This window comes from Falco naumanni, chromosome 10, assembly GCF_017639655.2.
Source record: "Falco naumanni isolate bFalNau1 chromosome 10, bFalNau1.pat, whole genome shotgun sequence".
Classification (NCBI taxonomy): Eukaryota; Metazoa; Chordata; class Aves; order Falconiformes; family Falconidae; genus Falco; species Falco naumanni.
Genome location: NC_054063.1, coordinates 34,100,882 through 34,124,348, shown reverse-complemented (window position 1 = coordinate 34,124,348; position 23,467 = coordinate 34,100,882). Strand labels below are relative to the sequence as shown.

The 23,467-nt window shown below is 51.6% G+C and overlaps 1 long non-coding RNA gene across 2 annotated transcripts in view; it reads right to left on the bottom strand.

The window, feature by feature from the left end:
• The window catches only part of LOC121095095, a 40,021-nt gene extending 27,069 nt beyond the window's left edge, over positions 1–12,952 (bottom strand). For both annotated transcript variants that reach the window (XR_005830012.1, XR_005830013.1), the window contains exon 1: positions 12,587–12,952. This is a non-coding gene — a long non-coding RNA (uncharacterized LOC121095095). The remainder of the gene's footprint in view (positions 1–12,586) is intronic.
• Between the last annotated feature and the right edge of the window lie 10,515 nt (positions 12,953–23,467).

Below are 23,467 nucleotides of genomic sequence, written 5' to 3'. Positions count from 1 at the left end.
CTCACACATCAGGATGCCCTTTTGCCTCCAGCTTTCCCAAAGGTGCCATTTTCTAAGCAGAGACACGCTTTGGTGAGGAGCCCATGCACCCGCAGGGTCACAGCACACAGGGGCCGGCTCTTCTTCCCATCACGCCTCGGAAAGTGGAGATCCTGAAAATCAGAGATTGCTGTTCTTCAACAGTTCTCATTCCACTTAATTTTGGGTTTAAACAACCTTTTGCAGAAGGGTTTTCATCAATCCAATTACCTCGAGTGGTAAAACTCAGGTCATGCGGGAACGCGATGGGGCCCAAAAATAATTGCAGCAGCCAGGAAATGGAAATAGGTTAGCAAATTTTTTTTTTTTCAAGTTTCCATCTTGCTGTCAGTGTGGTGCCCAGGGCATATCCCACAGCGCAGCCAGGGGCAGGGGCAGCTCCATGCTGTGGCAGCCCCGGGGTCAAACAGTCCCAGCAGAGAGCGGCACAAAATCAAAGCCTGCCACCTCCCACCGACCCAGAACAAGGGTAGCGACAACTGCATGTTGTCCCCAGTGACCACTTTTTGCAGCACTAACTGGTATCCAAAACCCCCCGTGTGCCTGTATCCCGCTGCAATGCTTTGGGAGCCCAGACCCTCAAGGTGCTGGTCCGGCTTGTTGTCTCCTTAGCACAGCGCAGTCACACTGGGGACACTTCGGTACCCAGCGCTGTAGAAAAGCTTCGCCTCCCACGTCGCTCCGGTGCCTGTGCAGACACAGCGAGCAGCACGGCCTGCGGGGAGGCCACGTGGCAGGGTCACCACTAACAGAGCGCAGCACGTCCCGGGAATGCTCCGCCGGTGACCCCGCACTGGCCATTTGGCATCTTTGCTGAGCACCGAGGGCAGAGGGCAGCCGGGAACAGAGAGGACTTTACAGCCCAGCCAAGTGCAAAGGAAATAAAGGAGGGGAAAAAAAAAAAAAAAAGAGCAGACAGAATGTAGCGAGAGAAACTTTATAGGTTCTTGCTTTCATCCCTTTCCATTCGCTGTACCATGAATGGGAAAGGACAAAAAAAAAAGCTTGGTGCCTCTGCAGGGATGCTGTGTGCTGGCTCTCGCCGTGACACGCAGGCATCAGCATTGCTGACACACATCATTTTCCCCCGGCTAAGTCAGCTGGTGGCTTTAAACTCTTCAACGTTTTCAAAAGATCGATAAGGTAAATCCTCCAGGCCCCGAGCAAGGCTCTCACTGGACCCCACAGGAGTTTTGCCTGCATACTGCAGGATTATTATAGCCAAAATGTTTCTGTGGATTCAAATCAAGCCCTTTCATGCACAGCCTGTAGCTGCAAGTTTTGTTAGCGCGTGGCCCTGGTAAAGCCTTCCTGATTTTACCCCATTTTAATATAATTGGTATTTCTGTCCCTGTAACCCAGACAACTCCTTTTCTATGCCATTTCACACCAGCACTGAGGATTTACTTTTTTCTCACAAAAGGGAAAAATCAGTTTCTCCCCCCTGTGCCCCAAATGCTCCTTCTCTACCTGAACAAGTCCCACTGCTCTCAAGGAGCTGAGACGGATCCAGGAACCCCAAAGCTGAGCTGGGAACAGACCAGTGACCTGAGTCCCGCTGCATCCCATCCCGTCTGCCCTGCTCCCAACAGGCTGGGAAGCACCTCCGGAAAATCAGGAGAGACTTTTGTATGCACCATCCACGGGTTAAACTGCTGCCCAGCAGAGCCTGGCCATGGCGCTGGAGGCACAGGGCAGCCCACGATGGGGCTGGGAGGCTGGGGAGACCCCAGGAGCTGCGGCGCTGGGTGAAGCACCCCGTCCCCCGAGGCTCGGGGGCAGCACGGTGACAAGCCAGCCCTGTCTGGGAGGACAGGGCAGGGGACAGGGGCTCGCCACAGTCAGCAGTCACACGCTGCCACAGCTGCCGTGGGTTTTGCAGCCAGCAGAATTAAGTCTGTCCATGCGGCTTAGTGCCCTGAGCAGCTCAGCGGCCTCACCAGCTCTTTGTGCCGCGCAAGAGGTGAGGGCTGGGGAGATTACTGCCCAGCAAGAGATGCTGAAGCAGCGTCTGGAGGAAGGAATTTCTTGGTGGTGGCATCTTTCAGGTCATCAGCATTCACGACACCTCCTCTTCATGAAGTCCTGAGAGATGCCATCACCCAGCAAAGAGGGGAAGTGTGGAAGTTTCTTTAAAAAATTGCCACCTCCTTCAAATCCCTGCTTTCTCTGTGTATGACTGCCAGGTGATACTTCAGAGAGGTTTCAGCGGGCGCACTCTGTCTCCTACGGATCACCACAGCAAAAAAATGAGCCTGAAAGGAGGAAAATAAATTTCTTTGCTGGGACAGTGCTGTGCTGCACCAAGCTCCATGAATGAGCTTTGTCCTGAAGTTCTGAGCCCGGCAGGGGATCACGCTGCAGCCTGCCAGCGCTACCCAGCTCCCCTTCCCGGGGCAACGGGGAAGTGGCTTCTGTCAATAGAGCCAGCACAGCCCCAGAGCAAACAGAAAGGAAGAGGAGTGAGGCTGCAAACCCCAGGTAAATATCTAAATCAATATCACAGCAGCTCAGTAGCGTTTCCTTACAAATCCAGCAAGCCACGCTTACAAATGCCTCCAATTTAAAGGCGGATTTCTCATCAGCTCAGCAAACCAGCACTCCTGAAGGTACAGGTTTGTCCTGAATGGCCTGTGCCTGCTCGGGTTGGGAGAGAAATAGCAGCCGTGGCCACAGAGATGGTCTCAGCAGTCCCCAAAGCTACCGAAGTACAAAACTGGAGGCAATCCTAATGTTCCTGCCCATCTGTACTTCGGTGCTTGGCCCTTCCTTCTGCCCACATTGCACAGGGCCATCTGGAGACTGCCTGTGTTAGCTCTAGAGAAGGAAAAAAAAGAACTAAAAAAAAAAAAAAAAAAAAAAGAGTATCCATAAAGGAAATAGCAGTTTGGCTAGTTAGTAGTTTCAGCCAGGCTGCTGCTCAGCAGGGCGCATTAGCCCAGACCCACGAGGCTGCGCAGCATCCAGTCCCCACGCTTGGTCTGCAGCGGGGTGAGGTACCACCCAGCATCGCGCCGACAGCACAGCGCGTCCCAGGGAGCCGGGGTCTGGCACACAGACCCCTTGTGTCTGCGGCAAGGGGAGTCAGGGCCAGTCCCCAGTGCCCTCCTGGGGCAGCCGGCACGCCATCCCTCCCCTCCCACTGACCGTGCCTCCTTGCCAGGTCTTCCTAGCTTGTGGCAACCAGATTCAGCTTCTGGGTTCAGTTTAGTTTCAGCCCTTCTGTGGCTAGTGGTAAGAAATACAATGCTCTCCTTCCACCTGTTAAAAAAAAAAAACAACATAAAAATCAAACTCCAGCTATCACTTAGATTTTTATATTCCTCCACATTTCCGAGATGATGAAATACAGCCACCGCACGCTGATCCCCATGGAGTGGGTGCTCTGCTGGATGCAGCATCATCCCTTTGCCCATGAGGAGCATTTGCTTCCACTGTCCAGGGAGCCACGGCTGTGAATGAATGCTCCTTGAACTTAACAACGTGTTTCAGCCTTACATGTATTACTGCTATGCTTTTACAGTGAAGAGATGCTACAAAAACAAAAGTGCTGCGTGCTCCAGGGCCCTGCCTCTGCTCCTGAGATCCCACCCCCTGGTTTTCACCCATGTCCCACAGGACATACCTGCAGTCTCCTTCCCACTACCTACGTTTGCACTGAAGAGCCTCCCAGAAAGACACACAGGATTTGATGTCGTATAGTTGAAAAAAATTATTTGAAAAATTGGAAATAAGCAACAACAGGTGCTGCAAAGGGCTGCAGACCCCGGTGTGCTCCAGAGGCTGTGTGCATGGTCACCAGACCACCGAGTCCCTCCTTGGTGGGCAGCTTTGCACCCAAGAGATGAGCTATGACCACCAAAACAGTTGAGGACATAACATCTAGAAAGCTTGAAGTTTACTGGCTGTAAAATGACTCCACACTTCTCTAAAGAATCTATACACAGCTTTGCTTTCCCTCAGTAGGATGGGAAATCTGAGGTTAATGACCCCCTGCAGCAAAAGGTCCTTCTGTTGACCTGTCCTAAAACTGCCCATTTGCTCACTCAGTTTGCACATGTGCCCACTGGAAGGGACCAACAAGAACAACCAGGGAGCCCCACCGGGTGCTGGCTCCTCCCTAGCAGGCGGATGGGAGGGGAACACACACTAATTACTTGCTACATCTGCAAATGCACCTCAGGGCCATGAGGTCAGGGACCCCACACACGAAGCAGCACAGTCCCGCCCCAAGGAGCTGGCTGGTGCACTGTTAGCGACCATCTCTGCTGAACAGAATTCATTTTTTATTTGGTTTTATTAATCTTCACATGTTTAGACACAAGGGCTACAATTTATAGCTCACACACAGGAAAACATGAAATTTTTTCCACATCTCCCTGTTTAAGATATTTGCAATCATGATGTGCAATCTATCCCATTATTAAATGCTGGTCCCAAACCCACCGATACAGAGGAAGCAATTCCCTAGAATGTGGGAGAGCCCAGCTAACCTTCCACTTCAGCATCCAACACACCACCCTCAGCCTGTCTGCAACACCTCTGTGCATCACCCTGCTCAGCTGTCTCACCACCCTGGGACATAATCTTATTCACGATCTTGTTCCTGGTGCAGGAAGCCATCACATCTGATTTATTGCATTAAATAAGGAGAAGGAATTTAAAACAGAAGGTCTGTCCAGATCTAAGTTTTGAAATTATTCTGCACCTCTACCTTTGCCCCTACCATCCCAAAAGCCTGTAACTTGTTTCGAGTGGAAGAGGTGATTCAGGGCAGTTTGCAGCTATCCCTGGGGTGCAGCAGAAGCCAAGAAGCTAAGCCAAAATGCACCTTAATGATGCAGCCTCATGCATCCTTTTCAAACACCTGCATCTTAATTACTCCAGAGAACAAATTTCTGACACTGGAAATGCAGCTGCACTAGCTGGGGTGCCTGTCCTGCCTTCCTAGCTCATTTTGCCACTGCTTCCTTCAAAGCAAGCCGTAAAGCCAAAACCATTTCCTTTAATGCACTTGATAGAGGTTTGATGTGAGTGGTGGGCTCTCATCAGCTGCTTCTTCAAAAAAGGATGTAGATAAAAAGATGAGAGAAAAAGGAAGCCTTGTGTACATAAGTATTGCTCCAAGACGCTCCGCGCTTGCCCCATCAGCACAGCCCTGGCGCCCACCCACCGCGGCTCCAGCTCACGCTCCAGGCAGGGGGAGCCTGTCTGGGCAGCCTTTCCCATGGGACAGGGCTCCTCCGCCACAGCTGCCTGGGACATCAAAAGTAGAGCCGGGATGAGGATACGGCCAGCAGGACAGGTCCCCAAGCACCTCTCCACTGCAGCTTGCCGCAGTAATACAGCAGAGCTACGGGGTGGGGGGGTGGGGGTGGGGAAAGGCTGGGCACCACGGGCCCACCCCAAGCAGCTTGGGCATTTCCACAGCCCCTCAGCACCCTGCTCGCCCGGACCATGACAGCACAGCTGGCAGAGCGGGGACCCCCAGTCCCTGATCCCCTCCACCTTCCCCCACAGCCTCGCCGGATTTCATTTGCAGTTTACCCCTGCTTCCCTCGTGGTCTAAAGGTTCAGCCGAGGTGGCAGGAGCAGTGCAGGCAGCTGGGCGTTGGAAGGGGGCTCTTTCCTCCCTCTCCTGCCACGGAGCCAAGCGAGCAGGGCCAGACAGCACGAGGAGACAGGGCAGGGCACCATCCCTGCTCCAAAGTCTCGCTGCAAGGGCTGAAGCATCCTCTCACGCCTCCCTGCGCGCCCAGGGCTGGTGTCCCCACCTCCCCACCATGCACACCATGTGCACCAGGCAGGATTTCAAGCATGCACACAGCAAATTCATCCTCACCGTGGCTTTCGAGCAACACCCTGGGCTGTGTGCATGCCACCTGGGCCCAGAAAAGGCTACAGAAAAAGGGGCTGCTTGTTTCCTCCAGCCTGTCTGAGCATTACCCAGCCACCAGGGAGCTGCCATCTACCCACTCACACTTGTGGGTACCCACCTGCTGCAAAGAGAGCATCAGCCAGGGCCAGGTACACGTCTCTCCTTCCTAGGAGCAGAACAGGGGAGGGAGAGGAACAAGTAGGAGAGGAAAGATCAGGGTGAGAAGATATGAGAGTTGACAGCACTCTCATCTACCACCACAGATGTTAGCCTCAGTGCTCATTAAAGCCCTGGGTCTTCAAGTCCTGCAAATTAGAATTGGTTAAAAAAAAAAAAAAAAAAAACCAAAACAATTTCTAATGGAATGGTATCTTGTAGAACAAAGAAACAGCAGTTCTGTCAAAAAGAAAAGAAAAAAAATATCTGTTTTGAGTTGAAAATCTTCTGCTATTTTAAGTGAAACAGAGAGGTAAATACATTTCATTTGGGTTTTATCACTACAACTCATTCTGACATTTACATTGTATTAAAGTTTTAATATTAATACTGTGCTGCTATATAATATTTAATACAAAAATTAAATATATATATTTAAGTTAATATTTCATATGCTAAAAATCCAAATGGCAAAATCCCTTTGCTCCATCAAAGATAAAAGCACCCAGCACTAATTAAAACCTCTCTGATGCTACTGAGGCTCAGGACCAAAAGCAGCACCAAATAAATCCCCTGGAAACAAGTCGCAATGATGCCAGTAATGTTTGCAAGAACATCTCAGGGGCTCCTCACTGACCTTTATGATGTGGGGACTGAGTAGGAAATGACCCTGTGTTGTAGTTTAACCCCAGCTGCCGACTGAGCCTCTAAAGCTCCCCCCTGGCAGGGTGGGATGGGGGAGAGGGTGGGAAGGGTCCAAGTGAGACAGCTGATGGGCTGAGCTAAAGGCAGTTTAACAGCTGCAGCAAAAGCCGCAGAGGCAAGCGGGGCACAGCAAGGCGTTCATTCCCCGCTCCCACCGCAGCCCGGGGCTCAGCCACCCCCGGGACAGCCGGGCTCCATCGTAACGGGGGCTGGGGGGCCGACGGCATCACTCCGAGCGTCCCCCCCTTCCTCCGCCTTCCCCCAGTCTACGTGCTGAGCGTGATGCCACACGGTCTGGGATGTCCCTGGGCTCAGTGGGGGGCAGCTGTCCCGGCCGTGCCCCCTCCCAGCTCCTTGTGCCCCCAGCCTGCTGGCTGTGGGGTGGGCGAGGGGCAGCAAAGCCCTTGGCCCTGTGCGAGCGCTGCCGCGTGGTAGCGAAACACCCCTGTGTCATCACGGGGGGTTTCAGCACAAATCCAGAACGCAGCCCATCCCGGCTACTAGGAAGAAAATTCACCCTGTCCCAGCACACCCTTCTCGCTCTTCACACTTCAGTGCATCACACACCATGAAAGCAGAGCAGGAACAGTGCTGCAATGAAGATGTGGAGAAGAAGGATGAGGAGGGATGGTAGATGTTATTTTGCGGGAAAAGAATTAGCAAGTCTCCTCCAGCCATTGCTCAGCAGCTCTGGGCTATTCATGCAGAGGGTCAGGGCCCCAGAGAAGGGAGTGCTGCCTTGGGGCAGCGGGTTTGGACCAGACACCACCACTGTCCCCATTGTCTCCCCCAAGCCATCACTGAGACGTATTTCTTAACCATGCCCATTAGTAAGGTGAGCAGCCATGGAGCCCACACAAGAAATCAAGAGGGGAACTGGGCAGTCCTACAGTAAATACATTGCTGGGCCCCAGGCCAGCCGGTCCGCCCCATGCGCCATCGTGGCCAGCAGAAAGGGAGGCTGGTGCTCAGAGTGGGGGTCTCAAACACCCAAACCACAGACCCCAAGCCAAGCCATGCACGGATCTTTGGGTCTTAGAAGACAGGTGAGCACCCACATTTCCTTGTAATCCACAGCTTATTCGATACTCAAACACCTTGGGGCCATCCAGGACTTACCCACCATGTATACAACTGTCCCACCCATGGCACAGCCCTTGGTCCTGTCCAGGTCCAAAGAGTTCAGTAGTTACAGCCCACTGACACATCTCAAAGTCAGAGAAAACAGGGGGATGCAGGGTACCCTTTTATTGCCCCAATTTCTCAAGCCTCTGATCCAGTCAGCAACATTCCCCAAGTCATAGAACTATTCAGGTTAGAAAAGACCCTTGAGATCATCAAGTCCCACCATTAACCCAGCACTGCCAAGCCCACCCCTAACCCATGTCCCCAGGCACCACATCTGCACATTTTTTAAACACCTCCAGGGATGGTGACCCACCACCTCCCTGGGCAGCCTGTTCCAGTGCTTGACCACGCTTTCAATGAAAAATTTTGTCCTCATATCCGACCTAAACCTCCTCTGGAGCAACTTGAGGCTGTTTCCTCTTGTCCTGTTACTTGTTATCTGGGGGAAGAGACCAACCCCCCAAACTTGTCCCCACCAGTAAGCATCACCTCACAACCTCTCCTGAAGCCCCCAGCCTCTGGTCTCCACCAGCCTGGAGACCACCCTAGCTTCCTTCACGCTGAAGCATCGATTTGGGGTAACTCGCCACTTGCAGGCAGGGCCACGAGCACCCTGCCCATGGCTGGCCAGCGGCTTGGTCCCACCAGTGAGGAACTGCAGATGCACGGAGCTGCTCCACAGGTTCCCCTTCTTCCCCTCCAGCTCTGGTTCTCCAACTGCCTTTGCATAATTGGAGACCAGCTTTCAACTGCCTGTGTTTTACCAGGCCTAATCTTCAAACTGAATATATTTAATAGGGCCTGATCTTCATAATGGCTCTGTCTGAGGCTCTGGATTTCAAAGCAGCCTCACTTAACAGGACTTTGTCTGGAAGCTGCAACCACATAATAGGGCCTGGTTTTAAACCAGGAGTGTTTAATAGGATCTGATGTTTAAAGTGCACGTATCTAATTGGACCTAATCTTTACAATCCTCTTTTCCTTCCCCCTTTTCTGGCATTTCTTCTCCTTTGCTGCTCTCCCTCCCCCCAGCACTAAGACCCCCATCCCTGCCATGGCAGACCCCTGCCTCCACCAGCAGCCCTGCCAGGGCCACGAGCTGCTCTCACAGGGACCATCCCAAAGCCTTTGAAAACCCTCCAGGGTCTCCCCGGGCAGCTCCTAATTCCCACTGCACCTCCTCTGCTCTCACCAGCTCCTCCTCAGGAGCTCACCCAGAGCCAACCGGTCCCAGGGATACAGGCACAAGCCCATCATTAAAGGCTTGTTTTAATGGGAATACGAAAAGCAGCAAAAACACCCAACACCTGATTTGGTGAATGGAAAACATGTGGGTTTTTTCCATTCCATTCTGCAAGAATCACCAGCCTTGGACTACTTTCTTTCAGTATTGCCTTCCCCACTGCCATGAGTAAGTTGCACTCTTTGGAAGGAAAGCCCTCTCCCAGGAGTAGCCAAAGATGTTCCATTTTAGAGAACTGTAACTAATTGGCTGAAGCAACAATTTCTTTTGCCTCATCAGTTGTGAAATGGGACTATTTTTTTCCCAAAAAAAGTTCAGGCACGAGGAACGAGCATCTCTTCCAAGCAAAGAAGCCATAAATAGACACACACAGGGTTTCTGCAGCAGCTCTGAACAGTCCCATGCCCACCTACATCCAAGTCTTAATGTGCCCACCCCTCTAAGGGCAGCAAACCGCTCACGCTGCCGGACACCGCACCTGCCAGGACCTGAAGTCATGCAAGTTGCCCCACACCCATCCATGTAGTTTCCGTCATACACAAATATTTCAAAGCACTCTCCTTCCACGTGCTTAGAGTCCAAGCCCTCAAAATAACAAACCACGGGGCCACACTGTGATTTCTTCACACTGACAGGTGGGATGGGCTGTGCTCTTGGTGGGTACAAATCGAAGGGTCACAGGCACGGTGCCCTCACATCGCCTTTGTGCTGCTGGCATCCAATTCCAAAATACCTCTGGGGTTACAAAAGCTTCAGCAGTCAATTTTAATACCTGTGTTGATCGTGCCTTAAAGTTGTACTGTCTGCAGGGCAAGATTTTTTTTTAAGTATATCTCACATCTAAGGAATGACAATGTAACCAAGCCATAAAGTTTGCTGTCCCCAGAGCTCTCAGCCAGCTGTGGATCACAGCTGGGGAACAAGGAACAAAGTTTGATGGGTTTTGCCCCCTGCCCAGCCTGATCTCTGCCACTAACACGCCTGGACCCACACTTCAGTTTCCCCTGCAGTGCTGGTAGGGGACAAGAACAGGAGGAATTCTTGCCCTTCTTCACAGCCCATTGCTTTCAGCAATGCTCCTCAGAGCCACCTACCTGCAATGCGAAAGAAACAAAGAAAAATTTTCTTGACCCCAGCTTACCAAGAGAAATTAAAGCAGAGATGAGCCAGGAGGTTCGAAGGGCAGGGAAGGATGGAGCACGCAGCAGAACCGACATGGGGCAGCTCTCCTCCAGCACCTGCACAGCCTCAGCGTGAGGACATCTCACATCTACAGTCTTTCAGATGACCAACAAACCCTTCCCTAGAAGCATGCATTTCTCCTACCTCCCGCTGCCAGCCCCAGCACCTCCCTGGATAGGGCAGCCCAGCTCGAGCCACACCACAGGGTTAGGCACCCGCATCTGCCCCGTGCTCGCATCTCCGCCGTCGTTCACCACCCGCTGGCTACTCCTGCGGAATTAATTTGCCACGTTTGATTTGCAGTTGCATCAGGCTCTGGCACTGCCCTAAAATTTATGTTCCATACAAGCCTTACTGACAGACAGCAGGGTTGGGAGGTTAGGGAAGCAATATTTCCAGAATTTGCATAAAACAAGGGCATTTCATAATTTAGCTGATGTAGATTTGGATAAGATGAAATTGTTGGCCATTTTATAATTAGATGGCTAATCATAAAATAACCTTTGCGAGTCATCAAAAACCATTATTATACAAATGAATTCCTGCTTGGTACTAAACTTACTTTACCCTTGTCCTTGAGGATCAGAGACAGTAAAAAAAAGACCTTTTTGGTAGAATTCATTCTGCAGCCAGCCCCACGTTGTTACTATGTTTTATGGATCACAAATGCTTAATCAATAATGCAGTGCTTTCGGGAATGATGTTCTTTCTTATGTCTTTCTGTGGCTGGAATTGTTTGGCTGGCTGCTCACAAATCTTTTGACGTGGATTCATTGTTTTGGAGATACCCTTCTCTGCATCTCAGGGCAGATTCATCAGCTGAGTGAGAAGAGGTGGGAAAGTTTATTGGGGTAAAAAGAGACGTCCTGGCAAGAGCAAGAATCATTGCTCTGGGTTCACTGGTCGACTTGTCAGGTTAATGAATGGCCCTAGGAAACCATTAAGTATGCAGCAGCTGGAAGATCCCTTCCTCGGCAAATAAAAACAAAGCCGAAGAGCCTCTTCCCACATGCCATGCTGCTTTTTGCAGGAAGCCAGGCTAGGAAAGGCAATTGATGCAAAGGGACCCCCTCTGAGCTGGGGACCCCTGGGCATGCCTCGCTCCCTGCCCAGCCCATCAGGAATGCTGCTTTCCCTGCAGCAGATATCCCTGCCTGCCCCAGCAGAGACCCCATGCCAGTGCCTGGATGAGAAAATGATGTTTTCCAGAAATTCAAGTTTGCCTCCCCCCAGGGTTTTCCCTGAGCTCGATTTTCTGCCCCATTACAGAGGGGCTGGTGTGTTGCTCCATAGCTAGAGCTGAAGAACAGGGGTCCAGGCTCCCACACACCTCATGTCCCCTCATACCATAGCATTTCTCCACCTCCTGCAGCTGATGTGATAACAACTCCATTAAGCAGCTGACAAAAAAACCCTGTGCCAGCACTGGGGGCTTTCCTCAGCTCCAGGCCAGCCCTGGCCCAAAAGTCCTACTGAGCTCCAGCAGCACCCTGGGCTCCTGCTGCCACGCTCAGCCCTGCACCAGCATCTTCTGCCACTCAGACTTTGCTGCAGGATCAAAGCTTGGGGGAACGTGGCACTTTGCTCAGGCACAACTGCTTGGGCGGTGGGAGAAAGATCAGTGGAAAATGCTGGATGTTTATGCATCTGGAGGCAAAGCAACTGCTGTGGCTTGCAGGGCAGCCCCTGCCCAGCACAGGTGGTAAGAAACTTCCTTGGGAACAGTCTCTGTAAAATAGAGAGCCACCTAACTCCTGTCTGCTCTGTTTAATTTTCCATGCTCATTAAGGGTGAACTACAATAGAAAATTCCTCTTATAATTTGTGTGCCAGTCTGTTTAACAGGTGTACTGACCATGTTTGACTTTGCCACCTGAGTAAATGTTGAATCTGCTCAGACCTCATGGACAGACAAGAACGAGAGAAGAGTGAATTGGGGTCTGGCTCATTACACAGATCATCGAAGACTACATCTTTCCTCCAACGATCTCAAAGCACTTTGGCAAACAGTGATTAAATCGAAGCCCCCCCAGACCTCCGGCATACAGACGGGGGCAAGCAAACAGCCAGCTTGGTACCGCAGGAGGGGCATCGCCAAGGAGCATGAGAGGCTGAGCCCCCCGGCCACCCCCTGCCACCACCAGCTCACAGCCCAGCCACTGCCCCCCCGAGCCAGTCACCCCTCTCCTCCCTCCCCAGGCACCACAACCAGCACCTTTAGACACCGTTTCAGTAGGATGCGAACCAAGACCTTACCCCTACTCTGCCACAAGGGCTGCGGCTGCTGGGAAGAAGCCAGGTAGGAGCCCAGGGCTTCCTCCGGGGCTGCACAAGGAGCACCAGGAGCAGCAGCAGGGCAGCCCCGTGGGCTTCCACACGTGCCACGCAGAGTTACTGTAGAGCATTAACTGCCTCTCATCAACTATGCAAACAGTGCATTTCAAGGTCCATTGCACAAGCACCTTCTCAGTGCAGTATACTTATATTTTAATTAGCAGCTTATGTGCTGATTACCCTATTGGTATCCAGCACACCATGCAGCGTGGCTGGCTCACTCCCAGCAGGCAGGCAGGCTGCCCGTGCTCACTGCACCCCTCGCCATGCATCGCCTGCTGCTCTGGGGTCTTCCCTGAAGGTGCAGGTAAGCTGTGGTACAAGACAGGCAGCCAGTCTTTGCTGGGGATGCAGGAAGGAGCTTTCTCAGAGAGGTCGAGCTGGCTGAGCTCCTGTCTGAAGGATTATCCTTATGCTGCTGAGGTTAACAGTATTCACAGGAAAAGAAAGAAGCAGCTGGGAAGGATAGGGGGAAAGGAAAAGGTGATGACAGTGACCAGGAGATGAAGGGGGTAGGAAAGACTTCATGACACAGCTACACAGAGGGAAGCAGGATGTCACCATCTCTCTGTTATGACAAGTGGCTTCAATTGCAGCAATGTGAGGAGACTCCTTGACCTCCACCCACAGCCCACCAACGGAGCAGTGGCTTGCATTGCATTAGCCGTGTCAGCTCAGGCAGCAGGATGAGAGCAATTACCCATGCCCAACGTAGGCTGGCAAAACTTTGCAGTGTTGGGAAATGATCAGGTAAGCCAGGCTGGAGGTGTCTCATCCAATCTCCTGTTCATCGCAGCATTAGCACTGGCGTCAGACCAGGTCAGGCTGGTGTAAGCATCAGACAGGTTAGGAAGGTGCTGTGCCAGCCACAAGGTGTTCTACCCTTACACAAACACCATCTGCAGAGCCCAGCACTTACAGCAAGCATCTTGCTGTGTGCTATGAGACAGGAGGAAGACATGTACACCCTGTTCAGTAATTAGATGCAGACTCCCAGCCAACTCATCCAGATGATTTGTCCCCACATCCAACCACCTCCAGAAAGGACAACACATTTAAAGCCAGTCCTGCTCCATCAGTTGCCTGCAAGGAGGCCACCTGAGACCAAGGGGCTCCCCAGGCCTGACTCTGCAGGTCCTTCTCTCGGCCTCTGCCATGGCAGATACTCCAGCTGTCTTCTCCATGGCTGCTACAGGGCTGGGACCCTGGGCTGAAAAGCAAACTGAGGGGTGCTACTATTATTTGGAACTGTATGGTCTTACCCTAAGTTTGTAGGAAATGCAAGGCTTTGAGAACCTTCCCTTCCTCCAGCCCTGCAGTGAGGTCACTGCAAAACAGCCTTCAGGTACAACCTTGACAGCAGCAAGAGCCCAAGGTGGGCCAGTGCCCACGAGGGTATCACAGCTGCCTCTGCAAAACAGGACATCATGGGTTTCCTGAACCACAGCTCACACATGGGATTCCACTGACCTCCGAGCCTCAGCAGCCCTCTGTGGATCTGCTGGGACGTGAGGTGTCACCAGCACCTCAGCTGCCAATTCATTCCTGAAACACATCAAGGAAGCAATTCATAAAATAATGTGAACTTCAGGGGGCTGGGCCATCTCACCCAAAAGCTATCATTTACCCGATGAAACAAAAGTCTTTTTTTTTTTTTTTTTCATCCTAAATAAGAGGGATTTAATAAGTTGGGGCAGGCAGAGGAAGAGAATTAAGTCTGTAGCCTCTTTTAAAAAACAAAACAACTTTAAAATGTGGGCCATATATCATTTATCACAACTTACTGCCTACGGCTGCGCATTGCAGCTCAGACATGCATGTGATCCTCCTCAAAACCTGGTGCTAATCCTAAAAGCCTAAAAACAGTTGACCCATCATTATTAATTAGCTTGCTGTTACCAAAATACACAGGATAGATGATGATGTTATTAATTTCTGCGCAACCTGCCGTGATGCCTTCTCAGGCGGGGGAGCCTGACAGAAAGACTACCGAAGGATTTCCCTCCCACGGTCCACCAGCACCTCGGGAATCAGCTGCTCGCCCGGAGCAGGATTTCAGCTTGGCTACAGTCTCATCCACAGCGCGGGATAGTGTGTCACCACAGCAAGTGTGTAATAAACATAATTATAGAAGAAACTTATGATTATTCAGAAGTGTGTGTGGGCAGAAGCAAGCACTAAGTGATGTAAAAGCATTTCAGTAAGCACAGCCGCTCTTTCAAAATTTCCCAGTTCCATATTTTATCAGCAGAACAGGGGAAGACATCGGCAGAAGATCTAACCGACCTCCCTCTTTAACCTCGATGCTGCCAGCAAAAGCTCAGGCTAAGCAGGGTTTACTCGCACCTCCTGATGGCACTCAGCTGCTTAACCCAGGTTTGCTTCCAGAAACTGGGTTACTTCTTTCTGAGAAAAAGATGCACTGATCCCTTTCCACTTTGCTTTGCCTCTCCCACCACCCAAGAGCGAATTGCCAATGGAGAGCAGGACAAGCAGCAGGCAGATGTCCTAGTAAAGCTCCTCAGGGAGGGTCTCCTGCCTGTAGGAACACCAGGCTCTGTCACACAGCCCCAGTCCTCGCTGGAGCCCACCCAGGCACCCTGGACCACTTTTTGGCCCGTGGCCTAAGGCTGCCTGTGAGCCCAGGCAGGCTAATGTTGTGTTTGATTCACATTATTTATGGCTTGGGTGATACGAAGCGTTACCAGACATATCCTCTGCGACATCAAGAGCTGATGTGCAACGCCTGGGGCGTGTTTCCTAACAGAGCTATTACGGATTTAAATGATAGCATTTTCCAAGCACTTGCACCAAGATGCTTTCAAAAGCCCCATGTGCTAAGCCTTAGCTGAATAGCTGAACGATCTCTTGCAGAGATGGGGACAGAGAAAGGAGGAATTTAGTTGATTCCTTATCAGCAACACCCAAAATGGCTTTTTTTTTTTTTTTTTCAGGAGGAGGACTTATCTTTAGAAACAGCAGCTTTGCTTTCCTTGCTTTTGCTGGCTAATGCAGAGTTGCAGCTCTTTGTCCTTATGGAGTTATTCTGCTGTGTTCTCACCAGATTCCCACCCTGACCTGGCTCCTGGTCATCTCTGTCTCCCAAAGTCATTCTGATGTCCTGGCACCACCCTTGTTCCAGGGATGTGGCCCCAGGGGCAGGAAGAGAAAGTAGCCAGCCCAGAGCCAGATAGATGGGCACCACTAAAACTCTCAACTAGAGTCTTAAGTAAAATAAGGGAGAGAGATGGTGAAAGTTTTGTATCGCATCCTGGCTTGTTCCTGATAAAAGGAGACTCAGCAGGTCTCCAGCCAGCCACAGAATACTCCAAAACACCCACAACAGACATAGTACGGCTTTTTATCAAGCAGAAAGAGTTCTTCTTCCTTCACTTCATCTTAAAAGATACCTCTCGATGTCACTTACTCAGAAAAAGCAACAGAAGGAATAACACAAACATTTTATGCTTAGGCATGCTTTTTCTAACACAAATACGGTGCACGAATCCCTGCCTGACACAAAACTAGGGCAAATTTCTCAGGGATGATTGGCACAGAGCACCCAGAGAGCATCTCCTGGGCCATTGACATTTGCAGCCCAACATCTCAAGGCAAACCAAAGCCAGCACGTGGGGAGCCAGCTAGCCTGCCGCCCTGGCACAAGCCACCCTCTCTCAGGCCACAGCCTCTGCTGGGGCAGGCCAAGAGCCAGCATCGCACCAGATCAGGCCTTTCTCCTTGGGATTTCACAGCCCTCCCTCCTGTCGCCTGTAGGTGGGGAGGAGGAGGACGGGGAAGATATAGGATCTCACTGCCTTTTCCTGTGCATCACATAAAATGAATCCAAGATGGATTGGTGACCTACTTCGTCTGAGAGGCAGTAAATAATATTAGTGCAGCTGATCACCTTTCAGACCCACCAGCCACGTGTAACAGATAAATCTACCTGGGCAAAGGAAGGTTCCCCACAGCACACCACGGCCAGAGCACAGCCCTGGTCTCAGAAAGCCCCGAAGAATGGACCGATCAGAGGCACGTGGCAGAGACACACAAAGCTGGAGATGCTCAGCAGGTCCGGGGTTGACTGATGTGAGCCAGGGAAAGGGAGGGGGGGCCAAAGGCAGGCATCTGCCCCGCAGGCACAGAACCAGCTCACGGGGAAGCTCAGCCAATCTGGCATGTTGTCACAACTGCTGTGCTTGTACATAATGGCCTGACACTTAAATAAGGTTCGTCAACATAAAAGAGCTTTTGGCAGAGGATGTATGGTACCCACATGTAACATAGCTCACACTGTCTGGGTAACGCAGAGGAAGGCACCGACACAAAGCTGCTCGTGAGTTCACTGGGCCTCCAGAAAGGCTCTGTGGGATGCACTCACAGGGGTTTGTGAAAATCAGAGGTAGTCCTTAGAGAGATTGCCTTGGTGACTCCTCTCCGGACACACCACCACATTACCAAATCACTGCACAGCCAAGAACCAGACATGACCAAGCTGGGTGGGCAAGACAGAGGGGCTCAAAAGTCATCCACAGGTATGAAGCCTCTTCAGGGAGCTCATCCTGCTGCCACCAGCCAAAGCGGGGCCCTGCAAAGCCCAGCAGGTCCCAGCACAGTGCAGCACCCTCGGCCACAGCACCATCCCTGGTCTTCTACCTCCCGCAGCGAGGTGCCACCACCCTGGCTCATACCAGCCCAAGCTGCTGCCCAGCACCACGTGCAGCTCCATTGCAGCGGCTGCCCCACGCCCCACACCCCAGCACAGCAGCCGAAGGGCTGCTGAAGCCAACCAAAGCCTTTTCGGGTCAGATCAGCCCCTTGTCGCCTGCATGATGCTGCTCCGTGGCTGGAGCCACAGGGACTGGGCATCTCCCCCACCTACAGCCAGCAACTGCACTTTGAAGATCTGCCTGGGGTTATCCCAGCTCCCAGACCTGTGCTTAGGGAACGTCCTGATCTCCGGCTGCCTCTCCTGCCTATCTAGGGCAGACGCACAGGAGCTGCCGCTATCCTCCCACTCAGACGCATCATGTCTGCGCTGAACTGCAGGTCCTGACATTTTTTGCAGAGATGAGTGGATGTGCGTGCGTGGCAGGGGGAGACTGGTTTCCACAGCAGAATGAACATGATTCAGCCACTCTTTTACAGTGTGGGAGAGGCAGAGTGGGCATGGAGAGCCCCAGGCCTTCAGCAGACCAGCTGGGGCAGCCACTGAGCTCCAAGAACCAAGATCTCTGGGGCTGGAGGAGCTCCCTGCTGTGCAACAAGAGGTGCTGGGCTATAGGACTCTTTTGCCAAGCTGCAAGGCAAAATCCTTGTGCAAAAACGGGTGCGGGCCCTTGCCAAGCAACCTCACACCTTCCACAAAAACCTTTCTTTGGGTTAAGCTCAAGGCAAACACAGCTGGAGCAGCTTCTTAAATAGGGCCGCAGGGACAGGACCAAGGCTGAGGACCCCTCCTGAGCAGTCACTGCTGCTCCCGGTGCCAGAGGGGGGGCTGGGTGAAGAAGGGTGAGATAGGTGGGATCTGGCTGGGTTTGACCTGCAAAGTACTGGTCATACCAGTCTGGAGGAAAGTGCTTTGTAAGAGTATCATTGCTGTGATGGCACAAACAAGCCATAAATGCCAGCCCAGACACAGGACGAGGGCTGGAAGCAACCAGACCCAAGTCTTTGGCCAGTGGGTCTCCAGGTGGCATGAAGGGGGAGGCAAGCCAGAGCCCTGCCAGGTCTGCTCCCCAAATCACAACCGTTAAGAAGCCTCTGGGTGCTCAGACACAAAAGCAAGCCAGATGCAGCCAGCTGACCCCTGAACACCAGCAACCCCAGGGCAAAACCCAACACAGAAACCCAACCAAGGTTGATGAGGTCTCCTATTCATGCAGAGCAGCAGCAATCATCATAGCCCTTCATTTTACACCAACACTGGAAGCACCAGGAGGCTGTGCTTGAAGGCAGAATGGGATTATGGCCCTTTCTCCCTCCTCATCCTCCTCACTTCACCTTCCCCAGGAGCTGGAGGTTTCTGCCAATGCCACTGCTTACATGTCAGCTTTGAAACAACCCCTGGCAGAGCTCGCCTGTCCAGTTTACACGGGGAGGAAGCAACAGAAACATGTTTCACAAAGAGCTGGCAGATTTTCTAACCTGCTGTATTTTCCTGCCCTCAGGCTGTGCTCCCATTTACCCGCTGGTGAGATGGATACGGCAGCTCCTTCCCATGCAGCCGCCCAGCACGGTGGGATGAGCTTTCAGTTTCACAGACGGGTATTTATAAGATGTTCGTGGTGGAGCCTGTGCTTCACCTACCTGTTTTATTTTTAACCTTCATTTCATAGAGCTCAGACAATTCTTTCAAGGTTCCCATGAATGATCTTTATCCCTTTTGCAGCTCATTCCAATTCTGTGAATAAAATCCCTGGGTGTCCCTAGAATAAGAGAGAAAGGATGACATTTGAAATGAAATAAGAAACTGAAAACAGAGCATATTTTCAAAGAAAACTCTCAGTTCTAACCTCAGCAAGCCATAAACAAGCATGTTTGGCATCTGTAGATCCAAAAACTCTTTGCAGGGAAAGGTAAAAAAACTAAACTAGATGACTAGGATCATATGCATTTCATAGGCAAAGGGACTGGGGTCCTAATGAGAAAAAGGGTTGAACTGCACATACATATACAGTGTGTCTCACAGGGCAGGGGAAAAACCTCAAGGTCAACTTGGGCACGTAACTTATGACATGAGCATCAGACCAGTGCCTACAAGCAGAGATCCTGAACTACCCTACCCTAAGGAGCCACTGAGCCCCAGTTTTAGCTCTTCTGCAGGTGGGGAGGGACCACTTCCAGAGCAGGCTTTGGAGCATTTTTTTCTCTTCTTGATCCTCTCGTTCCTGCAGCAGGAAAGGTCGTTTCACCAGAGCACCAAAAGTTCATCCACCCACCTGCATCCTCACCGTGCCTTCCCAGCTCTTCATCAGCATCCATCCCCCTCAGGCTTCAAAGTGCATCGTGATCAACCAGCCTCCCTCACCCCACGCTATCAAACCCATCAGGCTGCAAGGGTAGGATGACATTTGCCCTTATTGTTCAAGACAGGTCTGAAATTTGGGTCAGCTCCCTACTTGTCAAACAGGAGGGGACTTGCCCTCCCCTGGGTGATGCTGTGGCCAGCCCTTCCCTGCTGCCCACCCCCGGCTCCTGGAGGACGGAGCGGCTGGTCCTCCGGTCCCACGGCCGCGCTGCGGCGGGGCAACACTCCCCCTTAGCGGCAGGAGCCGAGAACAAGCCTTCAGACCAGGCAGCACTCTACATGCGGGATAAAATGATCTGGCTCAACGCGGGTCCGGCGTGTAAACCCGGGCATCAATCCGGCTGCGTTTCCACCGCGCGGTACGTATCGCAGGATGCCGGGCATCGGGGCAGGGGGAAACATTTTCTTCCCTGGAGGGAAGGATGCTGTGCGCTGCCCCGGCGGCGGGCAGGGCTGGTGTCGCAGGAAGGATTCAAGCTGCAGCCCAGCAGCCCCAGCCCTGGGGTAAGGCTGGCTTTTCACACCTTCCCCCTGCCACGGCAGCCCAGCATCACCAAGCCGGGGGGAGCGTGGGGCAGGATGCGGCCCCAGGGCAGGGAGGTCTCTGCAGAGCCGCAGCTGCAGGGATTGTTAGGCAGAAATTAATCTGTAAAGAAAACTTAGCAACAGTTAGAGCAAGTATCGATTTTGTGTTTGTCTGCTTCTGCAGGGCCTGAGAAATGGCAGATTTAGACATTAACTGGGCTGGTTTGGCTTTATTCAAACCTCGATTTACACTAACCCTGGGAATAGATGAGTACATCTGTGGAATTCAATCTAAAATTATTATTAATTTTTTTTCCTCCTTATCTAGTCCTTTTGAGCAGATATGACACCAGTTTTGGCACCTGTTGCCTGCTGCACAATTAGAGATAACAGGCTGTATTTTTACAGGGCTGCAGATTCTAATTTGATAGCGGAGTTTTTAGACCAGCAATCTCCCTGGATGGAGGCACTTGGCAGCACCATCCCCAGACACTTGCGCCAGCACCGCCGCTGTGACAGCTTTGCAAACACAGGATGGTAAAAACACAGTTTTATGCACCAGACTTTGCACTTGAGCTCTGGCTGCTGTAGCAAAGTGGAGAGCAGCGGGCAGGGAGCGGCTTTGCTCGCCTACAGGGTGATGGTGAACATCAGCACGAAGTGCTGGAGCATCTGCCCATCCAAAGCGAGACACTGCCCTGGGTCTTTGCCCAAAGCACTTCCAGGCAATGGGCTTTCCCCTCCCCAATGCACAGACTCCAGTGCTTTCAGCAGCTCAGGGCCCCTGGCCGACAAAAGAAAATTGCACCTTACAAAGCATTACCGTACAACAGTGATGCCAGGCATCCCTTCTCCTGGGCTGGCTACCTCACTCAAAGCTGAAGCTTTGGGTGAGATTTCCAAAATTGAACAAAAAAAACCCAGGGGAATTAGGAGTGCAATTCCTATTTGTTTAGTATTTTGAAAAGAAAAAGAAAATCCTAACGCATTTACAAATCAAACCCCCTATAAAGTATTAATTTTGCCTTTCACAAGCTATTAGGTCACGTATGATCCAGGTGATGGCTTTGACCACTGCCAGCTCTGCACGTACAAGCCAGACGCTGCCCGTGGCAAGGGGAGACGAGCCTGCGCTTCTCCCCCAGGCTTTCTGCTGAGTCTTCACAATGGGGGTTTTAACTCCCTGAAACCTCTAACATTTTCCAAATGGAAACATTCATTTCCTCACTCTGAACCCCTTGGTTTTCACAGCAAAATGTTTTCCCTGACCTTGTACCATATTTTAGTCTTTTATTCTTCTCTACTGGTGGAGATGAAGAATTGCAGTTTTCTCACTCCAGAAGCAGGGAAGGATTTTAAGTTTCCAAAGCACAATTAGTTTCCTGTCCAGCTGCGGCCAGCTCTTAACACAAGCTGTCTCCATCTCTTGCAAAATCCAGGAGATACTCAGCTAATCCTTGGCATGTATCTACCAGACTAAAATTGTCCTTTTAATTTCCTAAACCTCTAAACACACAGGTTAGAGTGTCAAAAGAAGCACATGGGAAATCTTACAAGGTTATTGCTTAGCAACTGCTCAATAAATACTATAAGCAAAGGCAGGAGAGGCAGCACTTTGCTGCTTTGAGTAATCCCCAAGGTCAAAGCACTTTTTGGCAAAACAGAAGCCCCAGACACCCACTCCGACCTCAGCACGCCCTCGCACCCATCACAGGGTCCAACACAGAATCTAAAGCAGCCTCCTCTCCTGCACCAAGCTGCAATAAAGCTCATCAAACTTCGAGGTGTAACCAACTCAAATTTAGCCACCAGTGGGATTTTTTTTTTTTTTTTTTTTTTTTTTTTTACCCCAACACGGCACACCCACAGCCCCAGTGGATGCACAGCTCATGCGACCCCGCTGCCCTGTGCGGGAAGGCAGGGGAGTAGGGACGGAGCAGCACGCCTGCACACCAGGGAGTGGGGACAGCTCCTAAGCGGAGCTGAATGCTCCTGGTGCAGCCAACAGCCCTGCTGTAACGCGGGATCACACCGCTGCTCCGGAGGGCAAACCTGCCAGACACCCTCCATGCACGCTGCAGCCTTGCCGTGCTTCTGTGGCAACACCAGGCAGTGGCAGGTTACGCTACAACTCAAACCTTCATAGCACTGCTAAGCAATTATTCACCGTTTCACACTGCAATTTATTTCAGTCCGTGCCATCACAGCAGTCACAGTGTACCGCGCGTTAGCGAGGTCAGCGGGGCCAGTCTGCGTTACGCCAGCAGTTGCACCCAGGTCAGCAGCTCCTGCCGCAGCTGCGGGACTTGGCAGTGCCACCCCGGCCAACCCAGCCGCAGCTGCAGACAGCCTCGGCGCGGGAGCAGGCAAAGCCCTCACTTTACCAGGGCTGGTACAAGGGTACTTCAATTTCCTTTTTCTTTTATTTCCTTTAACTACAGGAAATACCCAAAATTGGAAAAACTACTTGATTTGCTGTTCGCATCCCTCCACGGCTGCACGCGGGGACAGCTCTCCCCGTGGGTGCCATGCCAAAAAACCCTCTGCGAGCAACCTGCTGTTTGCACAGCGCTTTAGCAGATTTAGCTGTGAAAACAAGATAAAAAGGCTGTGAAATCCCTCCAACCAGCAGGAACAAGCCCAGCAGCCCAGAGCCCTTTGAGGGACACACAGCAGCTCCCACGCTGCTGGCCGGCCATAGAGCTGTGTGAGCTCAGCACTGCTTTATGTCACCCAGTCCCATCCTAAAAGAAGCTTGCCAATAAAAAAACCTAGTGTTCCTCTCTTTTTTTCCTCCTTACCCCAATATTTTTGCTCTCCCCAGCTTTTCCAAGGCCTGTCCCAACTGGAAGCAATATCCTGCTTGCAGTCAGGGCACCACCATGACCCAGGAGCTCCAGCTTTGCTCTTTTCCCATCCCTGATATAAATCAATCTTTTTTTTTTTGTGTGTGTGTGTGTGTGTCTGGGTTCAAACAAAGGGCCATCTGCTCTGTTGAGGAATGCAAAATACCAAAAGCAAATACAAAGTTTAAAATAAAGCAGCAACCCAGGGTTTCTGCAGCTTTCCAGCAAGCTGGGCCACAGAAAGGCATTCCTCTCCCACACGGCAGAGGCTCCTGGGACTCTTTCATCCTGCTCTTTCATTTAAAGAGAGATTAAATTTCCAGGTTTCTCTTTGTGCATGAGGGTTGTGCAGCCTGAGAAGGCTGAGTTACTGCAGAGGCTTCTAAGGGACAACAGCCAGGG